Source organism: Rhinopithecus bieti, unplaced genomic scaffold (genome assembly GCF_001698545.2).
Source record: "Rhinopithecus bieti isolate Rb0 unplaced genomic scaffold, ASM169854v2 scaffold_3041, whole genome shotgun sequence".
NCBI classification, from domain to species: Eukaryota; Metazoa; Chordata; class Mammalia; order Primates; family Cercopithecidae; genus Rhinopithecus; species Rhinopithecus bieti.
Genome location: NW_016804262.1, coordinates 3,459,954 through 3,475,201, shown reverse-complemented (window position 1 = coordinate 3,475,201; position 15,248 = coordinate 3,459,954). Strand labels below are relative to the sequence as shown.

Here is a 15,248-nt window from a genome sequence, read left to right as displayed (position 1 = left end):
TTTTTTTTTTTTTTTTTTTTTTTGTATTTTACTAGAGACGGGGTTTAACCATATTGTCCAGGATGGTCTCAATGTCCTGACCTCGTGATCCGCCCGCCTCGGCCTCCTAAAGTGCTGGGATTACAGACATGAGCCACTGTGCCCGGCGTACCCTAGTTATTCTTGAATAACTCCCGTTCCAAGCCAATCAAAGAGCTCCGATTGTTCTTCTGCGTGTTAAACTCTCCCCTTCTACACCTTTTCTGTTTCTTTGATTCATCTTTGAAAACTCCAGATATTAAGAACATTGTGATGTCATTTCTTTGATAAAATGTCATCAGTTCCTCCCAAACTTCTCTTATCCTTCTAGCCACTCACTTTTGGATCCTGTTTAATTGTTTACACTGACTCTAAGAAAGGCTCTGTCAGGTGAATAAATTAGGAGTTATTTTTCTATCCTCTTATACATGAGAAACAGGCAGAGTGTGGCAGAGTCAGGCAGGATTCTTGACTAGAGTTATTTCTATTGGACGATAATTTTGTAACCCTTTATTCTTCCCAGAGTTATCCAAGGTAAGGGTATTTATAAAAAAAATACTCAGACTAATTTTTTTACCATTCACTTTTAGTGTTAATTTAATAATATGCCAATGTTTTATACATTATGGAGAACAATATAATTTTAGGCTGGCCAGGAACAAATCTTTTTATTTTTGTAGTTATAAATATGATTATAATATGCATTAGAAGAAATACATATCCAGCAAACCCAAATCCATGATTCCATACCTATTATTGCTTAGGATGAGGCAAGTTTAAAGTGTGAGTATATTTTAGGTTTATTTAAAGAAAAATATAGTAGACATGGTACCGCCAAATCACAAAAGTAATATATAATTGAATGAAAGTTTGAAAGCACTAGTTTTGTTTTGTTTTTTGTTTTGTTTTGTTTTGAGGAAATGATAATTTTATTGGGATTGGTAACCACTTTGGTTATGTAGGGACAATGTGCCCATTTTAACAGATGCATATTTAAATATGAAAGGATAAAATGACATGATGTGTGAGATTTACTTTTAAATACATAAGCCAAAACAGACATAAAGCAAGAAAGAAAAATAACAAAATATTGTTAGATAAATCAAGTAGCTGAAATGTTCAAGAAACTAGGTCAGTGGTACTGTGAGATGTCCTATATTCTGGATTTGTCTCTGTTTTTTCCTGGCAGTATTTCTTTCTTTTTTTTCTTTTTTAGTTTATTACTATACTTTAAGTTCTGAGATACCTGTGCAGAATGTGCAGGTTTGTTACATAGGTATACACGTGCCATGGTGGTTTGCTGCACCCATCAACCTGTCATCTACCTTAGGTATTTCTCCTAATGCTATCCCTCCCCAGCCCCCACCCCTTGACAGGCCCCCGTGTGTGATGTTCCCCTCCCTGTGCCCATATGTTCTCATTGTCTGACTTCCACTTATGAGGGAGAACAGGCAGTGTTTGTTTTCTGTTCCTGTGTTAGTTTGCTCAGAATGATGGTTTCTAGCTTCATCCACGTCCCTGCAAAGGACATGAACTCATTCTTTTTAAGGCTGCATAGTATTCCATAGTATATATGTGCCACATTTTCTTCATTCAGTCTATCATGGATGGACATTTGTGTTGGTTCCAAGTCTTTGCTTTTGTGAATAGTGTGGCAAAAAACATACGTGTGCATGCGTCTTTATAGTAGAATGATTCATAATCCTTTAGGTATGTACCCAGGAATGGGATTGCCGGGTCAAATGGTATTTCTAGTTCTAGATCCTTGAGAAATCACCACACTGTCTTCCACAATGGTTGCACTAGTTTACACTCCCACCAACAATGTAAAAGTGTTCCTATTTCTTCACATCCTCTCCAGCATCTGTTGTTTCCTGACTTTTTAATGATCACCATTTTAACTGGTGTGGGACGGTATCTCATGGTAGTTTTGATTTGCATTTCTCTAGTGACATGCGATGATGTTTTTTTTTTTTTATCATATGTTTGTTGACCGCATAAATATCTTCTTTTGAAAAGTGTCTGTTCGTATCCTTCGCCCACTTTTTGATGGGGTTTTTGTTTTTTTCTTGTAAATTTGTTTAAGTTCCTTGTAGATTCCGGGTATTAGCCCTTTATCAAATGGATAGATTGCAAAAATTTTCTCCCATTCTGTAGGTTGCCTGTTCACTTTGATGGTAGTTTCTTTTGCCGTGCAGAAGCTCTTTTGTTTAATTAGACCCATTTGTCAAGTTTGGCTTTTGTTACCATCGCTTTTGGTGTTTTAGTCATGAAAACTTTGCCCATCGCTATGTCCTGAATGGTATTGCCTAGGTTTTCTTCTAGGGTTTTTAGGATTTTAGGTTGTACATTTAAATCTTCAATCCATCTTGAGTTAATTTTTGTATAAGGTGTAAGGAAGGGATCCAGTTTCAGTTTTCTGCATATGGCTAGCCAGTTTTCCCCAACACCATTTATTAAATAGGGAATGCTTTCCACATTGCTTGTTTTTGTCAGGATTGTCAATGATCAGATAGTTGTAGATGTGTGGCATTATTTCTGAGACCTCTGCTCTGTTCCATTGGTCTATATATCTGTTTTGGTACCACTACCATGCTGTTTCGGTTCCTGTAGCCTTGTAATACAATTTGAAGTCAAGTAGTGTGATGCCTCCAGCTTTGTTCTTTTTGTTAGGATTGTCTTGGTCATAAGGGCTCTTCTTTTGGTTCCATATGAAGTTTAAAGTAGGTTTTTTTCTAATTTTGTGAAGAAAGTCAATGGGAGCTTGATGGTAATAGCATTGAATCTATAAGTTACTTTGAGCAGGATGGCCATTTTCATGATATTGGTTCTTCCTATCCATGAGGATGGAATGTTTTTCCATTTGTTTGTGTCCTCTCTTATTTCCTTGAGCAGTGGTTTGTAGTTCTCCTTGGAGAGGTCCTTCATATCCCTTGTAAGTTGCATTCCTAGGTATTTTATTGTCTTTGTAGCAATTGTGAATGGGACTTCACTCATGATGTTGCTCTCTATTATTGGTGTATAGGAATGCTTGTGATTTTTGCAAATTGATTTTGTATCCTGAGACTTCACTGAAGTTGCTTATAAGCTTAAGGAGTTTTTGGACTGAGATGATGGGGTTTTCTAAATATATAATTGTGTCATCTGCAAACAGAGATAATTTGACTTCCTCTCTTCCTATTTTAATACCCTTTATCTTTCTCTTGCCTGAGTGCCCTGGCCAGATCTTCCAATACTATGTTGAATAGAAGTGGTGAGAGAGAGCATCCTTGTCTTGCTGCACAAGACAAGGTTTTCAAAGGGAATGGTAGAATTTTGCCCATTCAGTATGATATTGGCTGTGGGTTTCTCATAAATACCTCTTATTATTTTGAGATAAGTTGCATCAATACATAGTTTATTGAGTGTTTTTAGCATGAAGGAGTGTTGAATTTTAACAAAAGACTTTTCTGCATCTATTGAGATAATCATGTGGTTTTTGTCATTGGTTCTGTTTACAGGGTGGATGATGTTTTTTGATTTGTGTATGTTGAACCAGCCTTGCATCCTAGGGATGAAGCCGACTTGATCATACTAGATAAGTTTTTTGATGTGCTGCTGGATTCTGTTTGTCAGTATTCTATTGAGGGTTTTCACATCGATGTTCATCAGGTATATCGGCCTGAAATTTTCTTTTTTTTGTTGTGTCTCTGCCAGGTTTTGGTATCATGATGATGCTAGCCTCATAAAATGAGTTAGGGAAGAGTCCCTCTTTTTCTGTGTTTGGAATAGTTTTAGAAGGAAAGGCACCAGCTCCTCTTTGTATCTCTGGTAGAATTTGGCTGTGAATCCATCTGGTCCTGGGCTTTTTGGTTGGTAGGCTATTAATTACTACCTCAATTTCAGAACTTGTTATTGGTCTATTCAGAGATTCGATTTCTCCCTAGTTTAGTCTTGGGAGAGTGTATATGTCCTGGAATCTATCCATTTATTCTAGATTTTCTAGTTTATTTGTGTAGAGGTGTTTATAATATTCTCTGATGGTAGTTTATAGTTCTGTGGGATCAGTGGTGATATCCCCTTTATAATTTTTTTATTGTGTCTATTTGATTCTTCTCTCTTTTATTAGTCAGGCTAGCAGTCTATCTATTTCATTAATCTTTCCAAAGAACCAGCTCCTGGATTCATTAATTTTTTGAAGGGGTTTTTGTGTCTCTATCTCCTTCACTTCTGCTCTGCTATTAGTTATTTCTTGGCTTCTGCAAGCTTTTGAATGTGTTTGCTCTTGCTTCTCTACTTCTTTTAATTGTGATGTTAGGGTGTCAATTTTAGATCTTTCCAACTTTCTTTTGTGGGCATTTAGGAAGTACTGGTTTTAAATATTGTCATAGCAAACAACTTAAGTGTAAGTGTTACAGAGTTCATTTAACTGTGATATAGATTTATGCATTCATAAATAAATCATGTATGTTGTATTTTTTAAAAGTCTTTATATGTTTTTTTAGCTACTATCAAAAAGCAGTTTAATTGCAAAATGAATAATAGAAAAAGCATGTCTACTCACATTAAAGTGTTTATATACATATACAATTTTTAGTATTTGCTTTCTCTGAGTAAGCAGAATGTAGAAGAAATGCCCTTACTTATTTTCTAAGTCAGTGATTCCAAAAACCAGTCCTCAAAGCTCCATTAGTTGCAATAATTAAATAAGAAATATCTATGTTGCTGAAATGTCTATTTTGTCTATGTTAACAAAATTATTAGATTTTATGACATCATAACATTTTGAAGAACTATATCAGAGAAGAGCTTTATAAAAATGCTGGGGAGAATGTTCAATTTTAAATGACATTTTAAGTAGTAAACATCTCACATAATTCATACAGTAATGCAGCATTGTCCTGTAAATTGTGAAATAATCTATATGCATGATAGGTGCCTGATGACATTTTGCAAAGAGGCTACCACTCAACTGTAGGTCGTTCCTTGACATTTATTTTGTGGACACAGACATTGTGTGTAGGGGTGCAGTCACTTCCCCTACTGAGTATAATAATATATTTCATGCAGGCAATGGAGACTTGGGCTATAGAGGGAAGATGAACAAGAGAGTGGATTAGAGAGAAAAGTAGGCAAAGGAGGGAATTTGTAACTTGCAGACAAGGGAAAAATTCTTGATGGAGTAAATTAAAATGATAATGGATTCATCTTTGTTTTTAATTTCTTACTCTACAAACATGACTTAACAGGGTTTTCCCTTTTCTCAGAATTTCAGTAACAATGAAGCTAACTTTAAGGAATGAACATAGAGAGAATCCCAGCAGTATATAAAATTATTATCATATTAGCATCCTAAAAGTAACAGAATATTAGAGTGTATTCAGCACATAATTCTTCTGAACAAGTGTTAACTTACAAGGCAGACAGGTACCAGAAGTCCAGCTGAAGTTTATTGACATAAACTTGTAAGGTTTGTGGAGCACATTACCATGACTTTGTTTTCAAGAAGTGAGAGCAGTCTAGAGGCGCTAGCATTTTCTGAGCTGGAAAATGAGTCAGAGTTCTGGTCTATGTCCTTCATTTTACAGGTAGAAAAGTGAGGCCTAGAGAATTTTCTTCAAATTTACACTTAGAAAGTTCAAAATTGTGTTATGTAGAAAATTATTTGGCAGCAAATAAAAGAAAAAAAACAGCAAACAATGGTGTAGAGGTATGTTTATGTCAAGAAATAAAATGTCTAGAACTGGAACAGTGAATTAAGATGCCAACAAGCAACAGGCAATTTTCATTTTCCTTAACATTCTCAGAGTTATAAACTCACATCTCAACCCAGCTGCTGCTCCAGGCATCTGGTCGGTCCAAGTAGAAAGAACAGTGGGAAGAAAAGGGGGAAGAACCAATAGCAAAGAAGCAAAACTTTTTCAGAAACCTTCAACTAATGTCTCATGGGCTAGAACTGTGTCACCGGACTATCCCTTGATGTAATGGTGTTGGAGAAAGTAAATATTTTTAACCAGGTGCCTTGCCACATCCCAGCTAAATTAGGGTTCTCATTGTGAAAGTGAGCGTAGGTATTTGTTGAACGTTCAGCACTATCTGATTCCCAAGTGAACAGAGTTTTGGGATTTTCTTTTCCTTAAGGCATGTAAATGAACCACAGACTCTTCCTATTTGTCAAGGAGTTGAAAATATTAACATTCTATAGGCATTTGTGCTAATTAAAAATGCATATGTTAGGTAATGTGGGCTGGATAGAACCAGTCAGATATTATTAACTATTCTATGCTGTTTTTCACAGGATTATTTGGTGAAGTTTTAAAAGGTATCCTTTGCAAACACAAGACCAAAATTCAGGTTCATTATTCAATAAATATGTATGAATACCTATGACATGCTAAACATTGTTTAAGTGCTGGGGATTCTAAGTATTAATAAGATAGTCAGAGTCCTTAAACTGATGGGTGTATATTTTAGTGTTTGAACACAGTCAAATGCATGTAAACTAATAAAGTAATGAAATCACTTCTGATAATGATAAATTTCTGGAAGGAAATAAAACAAGGTAATATTGCAAAAGGTAGTGTCTCCTTTTTATCAAAACTGTGTGACATTGGGCAAGTCCTTTAACCAGTCTAGAACTGAGTTGTCTGCTCAGTAAAATGTGGAGAATGATACAATAGAAGATCAGATAATCTTGTCAGGGCCCCTCTGACTCTTAAGATCTATTTCTCCTTTCTAATTTTCTTATAAGAACTGCAGGCAAGTTGTAAAGGAGAAAAGAAGAGATCGGAAAGCAGCAGTATTATGAGAATATGGGTTCAGAAGAGAAAAGATACCTGTGTGCTTGCATGACAGCCAACAGAATAAAATTGCTTGAGTTAGAAATGCATGAACACACACATGCATATGTATGTATGTATGCATGTATGTATGTAATAAAATGAGCATTGTAACCAGTTGATTTCTGTCTTTAAAAATTTCCCTTTAGAAAATGACCTAAATAGTGACGATCCGTTTTTTGCTTGTTGTTTGTTTTTAAAATTTAGAAGTTCTTCCAGGAAAACTTTCCTCTTACAAATCACTAACTGGATAATTGGCTCTATCCTAGCACACAAACTTTGTTGCTACTAAGTGCTGCATACCAGATTTTTCCCTTTACAGAGATTTACATGACATGGTATTAAATCCTCTGGAAAGTTTCCACTGTGTTCTGAAGTATTTTCTTTTTCTCCTCCAGGTGCAAAATGAGTTGATAACAACCAGAAGTTGACTTGTTAGTGCTGTGCTTCTACTTGAGCTTGGAAAAATCCCAACACAAAACAAACACCACCTCCGATTCCATCATGATGCCACATTGCTTCCTACTGGATCACCTCCTGAAGCACTTTAGATATTTCATACATAAGTATTGACATGTTTTTCGGAAGCTGTTTCTTCACTTATCGCTTTTTTCTAATAATTTATATTACACCATTTGCCAAGTTCTTCCCTGTGGTTTTAGTTTATTTCTCTCTACTACTAAAAAAGGGATCTTGAGTGTAGGTAAATTTTAAGTGATTCATTTTTAGTTTTTCTAATTCTGGAATCTGAGCCTTCTCTTACAACAGGAAGTCTTTCAAACACATTTTTTTTTGTTGTTGTTTCTTTTCAAATTCCACTGTGTTTACTTATTGCTTTGTTTCTTTTCAAATTCCATTGGTCTTGATTTAATTTAGTTCTACAAATTTTATTGATAGTCTACTACCTGCCAACTACTGAATTAAACAGCAGACTTCTAAAAATAAAAAGGTTATTTTATTGTCGTTGCCATCTTGCTAGTAAAGATTTGTTCAATTATTTATAATTAATTAAGTGGCTTCACCTATGTTTCTCTGTTAATAATCACATTAAATATGTATGACAGGTAGCATTTATGTAATAGATAAGAAAACTAGAGTCCAAAGAAAATAAGTGGCCCCAAATGAACCAATAATCCTACAAACCCTTCCACTAACTAGCCTCTGACCTGTTTGAGTTGTGATAGATTTTAGGATAGAAAAGCCCATTCTCCTTAGGAGCCATAGACTTTTATTCTTTCTTATATTGTCTTATATATTGACTTAGAGCTAAACTTCCTGCAATTCAGACATAAAGCATAGGCAGATACTTTTGCTAATGAGGCTAAGGTGGGAAGAAAACTCGGAGTTCTGCTTCAAACTGAGATGGCCTATAAGAAATAAAAGAAAGTAAATAAAGAAGTAAGTAAGTAAGTAAGTAAGTAATAATAAAGAAAGTAAAGAAGTAAAAGAGAAATAAAAGAAATAAATTTGAAACTTTTAAAAAAGTATTTGGTTCATCTAAAAATATTTCGTATGTCTAAATCTATATTTTAAAAATAACTTTTATGACGTAAAATGAGAGAATTGCTGAGTTTATGACAATCTTAGGTATAACCTTTTCTTAAAGAACAAGGCATCGATCTTTAATTTGTTTCCCTTTCTTGATTTCTCATAAGTTGCAAAACAAAATAAAATAATTTCACAAATTGTTCATTATCAGTATCCTCCCTACTTGCCCCAGGATTTAAGTACTAACTTTTAGTTCCTACTCCTGGACTTTGTATTGCCAAAGAAATAAAAATAATATGAAAAAGCATAATCACCCAGACCTACATGCAGAATTGTGGATTATGCTGTAGATATTAGATCACTGAAAAGGAACAATATACTACTTAATGAGGGCCAAAGACAACATTCTACCTGCTGTTCCCTTCAAGCTGAGGAATGAGTTTAATTGACTTCAAAGTCCCATTATTCTCAAAAGTAGCAAAGGTACAACATGGCTTGGTAGGAATCAAAGGAAGGGAACAACAAGAACTTAAAGAATAGTTTGCAGATGGTTGAACATCTCTTTAACAATTAGAGAAGAATATTTTTTCTTTCTTTATTGTTTACAGAGACCAACATTTTTCAAGGCCTTGCAGTAGACGAGTGAGTCTCCTGTTACATTTCTCCTGCAGCATATATTCTGTGGATGTGTTTTCCTAAGCAGACTAATTATATTACCATATGTTGCTCTCTTCTTTTGCCCTCATGAAACATAGATTTTTCTATTTTGAATTTGTCACCTGTTTGTTACATTTGTCAAGTGTTTTAAACATTACATTGGTCCTTTATTTGCTTTTGAGAACACCCAATATTCTAAAAATTAAAATGACATGAAGGTCAATTCTAAGACAGGAATTATACTACTAAATCCTGGACTCGCATACGATAACAAGCTTGAGCTACACATTTTCATTGTCAGAATAAATGGAATATATAGGAAAGAGTTCATTACAACTGCTTAGTACCTAAATAAGATTTTTCAAAGTGATTTTTTTTTGTAGTATTGGCAGAACAGTATTAAAAATTAGACATTGTCATCATAAACACCCAAGCCTGTATCTGTAAAAGATAATTTAATGCAATATTTTGGGGAAAATATAGTTGCCAAAATTAATCACCTTGTTTTCTTTCATTGTGCAATGTGGAGTTAAAATTTTTTTCTATTGAGCAATGTGTGTGTGTGTGTGTGTGTGTCTATAATTTATATATGTGTTTGTATACATCTCTATATACACAGGTATGTGTATGCAAAATATATATACACATATATAAAAATGTACACTAAATATGTATATGTGTATATACATAAAATGCTTTGCTCTACAGAAATTAAAAAGAAGCTTTTAAAAGAAAGATAGAGAAGAAATTTAACCTGATTTTTATTAAATTAAGCACAGAGAATAAAACTTCACTAAAGGGCCGGGTGCAGCGGCTCAAGCCTGTAATCCCAGCACTTTGGGAGGCCAAGGCTGGCAGATCACTTGAGGTCAGGTGTTTGAGAATAGCCTCGCCAATATGGTGAAACCCTGGCTCTACTAAAAACACAAAAATTAGCCGGGCATGACAGCACATGCCTGTAGTCCCAGCTACTCAGGAGACTGAGGCAGGAGAATTGTTTCAACTGGGGAGTTGGAGGTTGCAGTGAGCCAATATCGTGCCACTGCACTCCAGCCTGGGTGACAGAGTGAGACTCCGTCTCAAAAACAAACAAACAAACAAACAAAAAAAACACTTTACTAAATAAATACCTCAAAAAGTTATAATTTCTGCATTTCCGTCTGTTAGGGAGAAGCCAGGTGAGAACAGCGGAGGACATCCAGAGTAAACTGGACACAGTAATAGAGGTGAGGAGGTTCTCACAAAGGGCACCTCTGGTGGAAAGAGAAAGATGGCCAGAGGGAGAGGACCTGAGGGAGGGCAAGGCCAGCTCCTTCCCTCTCCCTCTCTGGCTATGCAACTTATTCTTAGCAGCTTCCTGTCCACTGCTGCTAAGTCATCCCCACATGAATATGTCTTTTGCACCATGGCTGTTTTCCTTTTGCCCCCATTTCTATCTGAGGAAAGGTTTGATGATTATTTCAGTGTTGACTCACTCGACTTTTAGACTGCATCTGACTTACCATCCTTGTTGAATGCGTCTGTTCCTCTCACATGGACAGTTTCCACATTATGAAAAGTCCTCTCCTTTTTCATTTCCTCTGCAGAAAGCTTGTTTTGCTAATGAAAAGTCCGTGAAATCGGGGGAGTTTGCTGCTCTGTGTGTGTGTGTGTGTGTGTGTGTGTGTGTGTGTGTATGGGCGTATGTGTGTATGTGTACATAGTTTTCCTCTTTGAGAAACTGCTATTGTTGCTTCGCAGTGCACTTGGATGTCTGATGATTTTTTTTATTTAACGAGCAGTCTAGGAAATACAAAGGTTACTGTTATTTTATTTTTATGCTGATATTTTTCTCTTTAATATTTGCATTAAAATTGTTCCCCCAAATAGAATAGCTACATGATAAAGCAACCAACCAAATAAACATATCCACCTATACCTATATATGTAAATCTATATATTAATCTTTCTGTATCTAATTAATATATATGTATAATTTAGCCTTTCCTCTCAAACAAGGACATAAGTGGTAAATTAATGATAATATAATCTTTACTCTGGAATGGCTGGTCTACTCTGCATGGAGCAACCTCTCCATCATGTGCACTTTTAAGATATTGCTACCGAAGTTAAAGCCATGCTATGCTCTTGAAACTGTAAATATCAATTAATTTTAAAAGAAAGGGATGAAGCCCTAGGTAGGTTTTTATTTGTATAGCTCATATTATTTCTGTTTTTCTATGTGTCAGGTGATATTCTCAGAACCTTATATAGAACATTTCATTTAATAATTCCAAAAGTACCTATTAGATAGGCACTCTTATTATTTCCATTTTATAGATGAAAAAATGTAAGCTTGTCCAAGACCATAGCACTGGTAAATGACAAAGTTAAGTCCAAAATTGAACTGAAGGCCAAATTTCATGAAATATCTTGGGTGAGATATTTCTTGCCTCAGATCTTCCACATAAAATTTAACAAATTTAATGGTATCTGGATAAATACAAAATCATATCATTTTCTGTTCATGAAGGGCCAACAATGGGTCAGGTACTGTCTGAACCCTTCAAATATTCTTTGTCATTATTTTGCCAATGCTATCAAAGTATTAATGGTTAAGAAGTGTCTTCAGATTAGGAAACGTTAAGATTAGCAGCTACCAATCACCAGTGACTAAGAATTAGATTCATTATTGTTCTAAGTCCTGTATGGTTCCATTATTAATCGTCAAGGCTGTAGGAAATCGACTAGGAAATGTGGGCTTTTCTCCTTAGCAAAGTCTAGGATTTGCTGTTGCGAACATACCTCTACACTAGGAGGCCCATCTCCCCAAGCATACAGGCGAGAGAGATGAAGAGATCTTATTATTTCTCTCACATAATTCAGGTTTGCTTTTAGTATGCTAGTAAGAATTAATGCACTCCTCATTTGTCTGCTCTGAGAAAAAAAAAAAAAAAAACATAAATGGCTTTTGGAATTTTGCAGATCTAAAGTGCTTGAAAAGTGGGTCTTATTTTTACTTAATTAACTGGAGATGTTATCTGAAAAGGACTGACTCAATCACATACCAAGCAGGACAAATAATAATACACTTTTCTTTCCTGCCTTCATTCATTTATTCACATCCGTTTATTCAACACATATTTACTGAACACTTAATGTGTGTAAAACTCAGTGCTTTTTTCCCTAAAAACCCAGCAGCAAGTGTATGATAGAGAGCTGCAATTCTCTTGCACAGAGGGATAGCAGATCAGCGTTCATCCAAAGAGGAGATGGAGTTCTGGTTAGAAGAATGAGAAGAGGCTTTGCGAGACAGCGGGCAAATGCATAGATCCTTAGAGGAAGGAGGGACTGTGACAGGTAAAGATGGCAAAGGGAGCAGCAAGACTTAGGCAGAAGAGTCACTCAGTGCAAAGGCATCAGGAACAGTGAATACTGTAATGAAGGCTATAACTGAAAATGGACTGGATTAGGCAGTGAGGGACTTTGAACATTGTGCTAAGGAGTTTAAGCTTTACCTGCCGGCCAGTGGCTCTCAAAGCGAGATCTCCAGTCTACTAGCATTAGCTTTGCTTCAGGCCCCATCCCAGACCTACTGAATCAGAATCTCTGGGGATGGGGCTTAGAGTTCTGTAGTTTAACAAACCTCAAGGCTGTGCTGATGCATGCTAAGGGTTGAGAACCAGTGCTGTAGTCAGGCCTTCCAAACAGATGTGTGTACTGAGAATGAGTGGCAGGTGTGCTGGAGATAGATAGTGACCTTTGCAGTCCTCAGGGTGGCTAGCAGGGCCTGGGGAAGCTGGAGATCCTGGGCTGACTGTCCCTGGCAGAAGCAGCCTCATTCTTTTTCCTAGGGCACCAAGTTCTTTGACCTGAAATAGTAGTGCTGTGTAGAGCAGGCCCGTGGGCCAAACTTGCCATGTAGCTGGTCTTAGCATGTTCTCTCCTCACCAGCTAAGAATGGTTTACACTTTTAAAGGGTTGTGAAGGAGAAAAGGAAGAGAAAAGAGAAGGATCAGAAGAAACAGAAGGAGGAGGAGGAGGAGAAAATGATGAAGGGGAAGGAGGAAAAAGGAAAGGAGAAGAGGGGGAGGAGGAGCAGCAGGATGAGGGTGGTATAATGGTATGTGCCTTGCAAAGCCTAAAATATTTACTGTCTGACCCTTTACAGAAAAATATTGCTGACCTCTGATGTAGACAAGGAGAAATTATTTTTAAGAAGACGAGCAATATGTCCAAAGAATTCATTAGGGAGATTTAGCATAATAACAGTGTACAGAAAAGACAAAGTAAAAAGAGCTAGAAAGAGAAGCCAAATGTTCAAAACAGGTAAAGTGGTAGACTTGAGCAATGCAATACTCTTTGATTAGAAAGAAGAAATGCGTCTATAATCCTTACAGAAATTATATGCTTTAACTTTAAATTGACCCAAGCACAATGCCATGGCAGGTTCTCAACAGCTGAAGAAATCATAGACTTTGTCAAGTTCAACAATCTTTTGAAATTTGGTTTCGTTTTGAAAGAGTAAAACGATGCTGAGGGCATGACCTCTGAAATCAGAATCCCAAGCCTGCATCTTCCAGGATGGAAGACCATGAATGCATTGCTTCTCCTAGCTTTGTCTCAGTCCTCCTCTCTATAAAATGGATATAACAGTAATATTTATCTCTTAGGATTGCTGTGAGAAATAAGTTGGTAGAGACACGAAACTTAGAACTTAGCAGACTTATGTAAGCACTCAATGAATTTTAGTGATTGCATGTTCAGATATAAAAACTGTAATTACTTTTGCACCAACCTAATAGGTTTGCCTCGCATAGCCAGGAACAAATGCCAATATAAATGAACAAACAATAGCTAACACTGAAGTACATGAGTCAATAGGTTCTAAGTTCCTTACCTCTATCAGTATACTTAATTGTCACAACAACCTTAAGAGGTAAACCCCGAAGGGCTTCAGGAATATATAGCTGACTTCAACTTAACGAATTCAATCAAAAGCAGTCAGGCTATGCTGTGTGCAAGCTGTGTTAGGCTATGGGAAAACAAAGTAACAAAACAAACCCCTGACCCATGGAATGTCTAGTCTACCTTGCAGACTAAGTGAAGAATGCCATGTAGATGCTATCTGTAACAACAACAAAATGGAGTTTGTTTACAAATAAGAAATAAATGCATGTTACTTTTGTAATCTGAGACAAATGTCATTCAAACTATCGCTTAAAAGGCACTGTAGCTGTCATTTGCTCCTGTTTCTCAGTGGGAAGATTGTGATTTCAATGAGTGGAGCAGGAGTTAGAAAACAAGGAGTTTAGAAACTTGAAATCTCTAATTTATTTTATGTGTTTTTTTTTTTTTTTTTTTTTTTTTTTTAAATAGAGTCTCGCCCTGTCACCCAGGCTGGAGTGCAATGGTGCTATCTCCTCTCACTGCAAGCTCCACCTCTCGGGTTCAAATGATTCTCCTGCCTCAGCCTCCCAAGTAGCTGGTACTACAGACAAACACCACTAAGCCCGGCTGATTTTGTATTTTTAGTAGAGACAGGGTTTCACCATCTTGGCCAGGCTGGTCTCAAACTCCTGACCTCATGATCCGCCTGCCTCAGCCTCTCAAAGTGCTGGGATTACAGGTGTGAGACACTGTGCCCGTCTGAAATCTCTAATTTAATATTTACACAAACACACACATACTAAGGTAAAATTCATGATGCACAGGAATATTCTTAATTATAAATAGATATTTTTATGTTCACTTGTTCATATACATGTATGATATTATTCATCAGAAAATCAATTTTCAGTAATGAATTCTAGTGCACTTTAATAACTTTTGGGATGTGCACATTAAAAAGGATATATTTTATATCTATATTTAGGTAACAATTTAGAAATGGCAAGATGGAATGCCAATGAAGTTGAGGGTAAAAGTAAACACTTCGTCAACATCCGAAGTTAAGGATTTTGAAAAAAAAAAGTCTTTTTTTAGGGGGTGTGTGGTCTCTAAAAGATAATTTATAGGATCATATCTACAGAAAAAAGTTTGACTTGGAAAAAAATAGATTCCTGCTCTTCGTATAAACTCTTGCTCACTACAGATCTTCATAATAATAATTTTTTCTTCCATATATATGAGATCAGGAAGATTTTATATATGTATGTGTATGTGTATACACCTCAGCTGTGTATTTCAAGATATAATATCATTTAGTGGCTATTATTGTTTACCTTCCGGAAGTTTATTAAACATGCCTTGGGTCTCTCTGTTATTTTAAAATTTAGAATTACAGCA

The 15,248-nt window shown here is 36.0% G+C and overlaps 1 protein-coding gene across 1 annotated transcript in view; it reads left to right on the top strand.

Annotated features, from left to right (window-relative positions):
* Positions 1-7,480, top strand: part of PPP1R1C (protein phosphatase 1 regulatory inhibitor subunit 1C) — a 148,828-nt gene extending 141,348 nt beyond the window's left edge. Inside the window, exon 6 of the mRNA XM_017867436.1 lies at positions 7,235-7,480. The gene's annotated coding sequence lies outside the window, so the exon portion shown is untranslated. The remainder of the gene's footprint in view (positions 1-7,234) is intronic.
* The last annotated feature ends 7,768 nt before the right edge of the window (positions 7,481-15,248 follow it).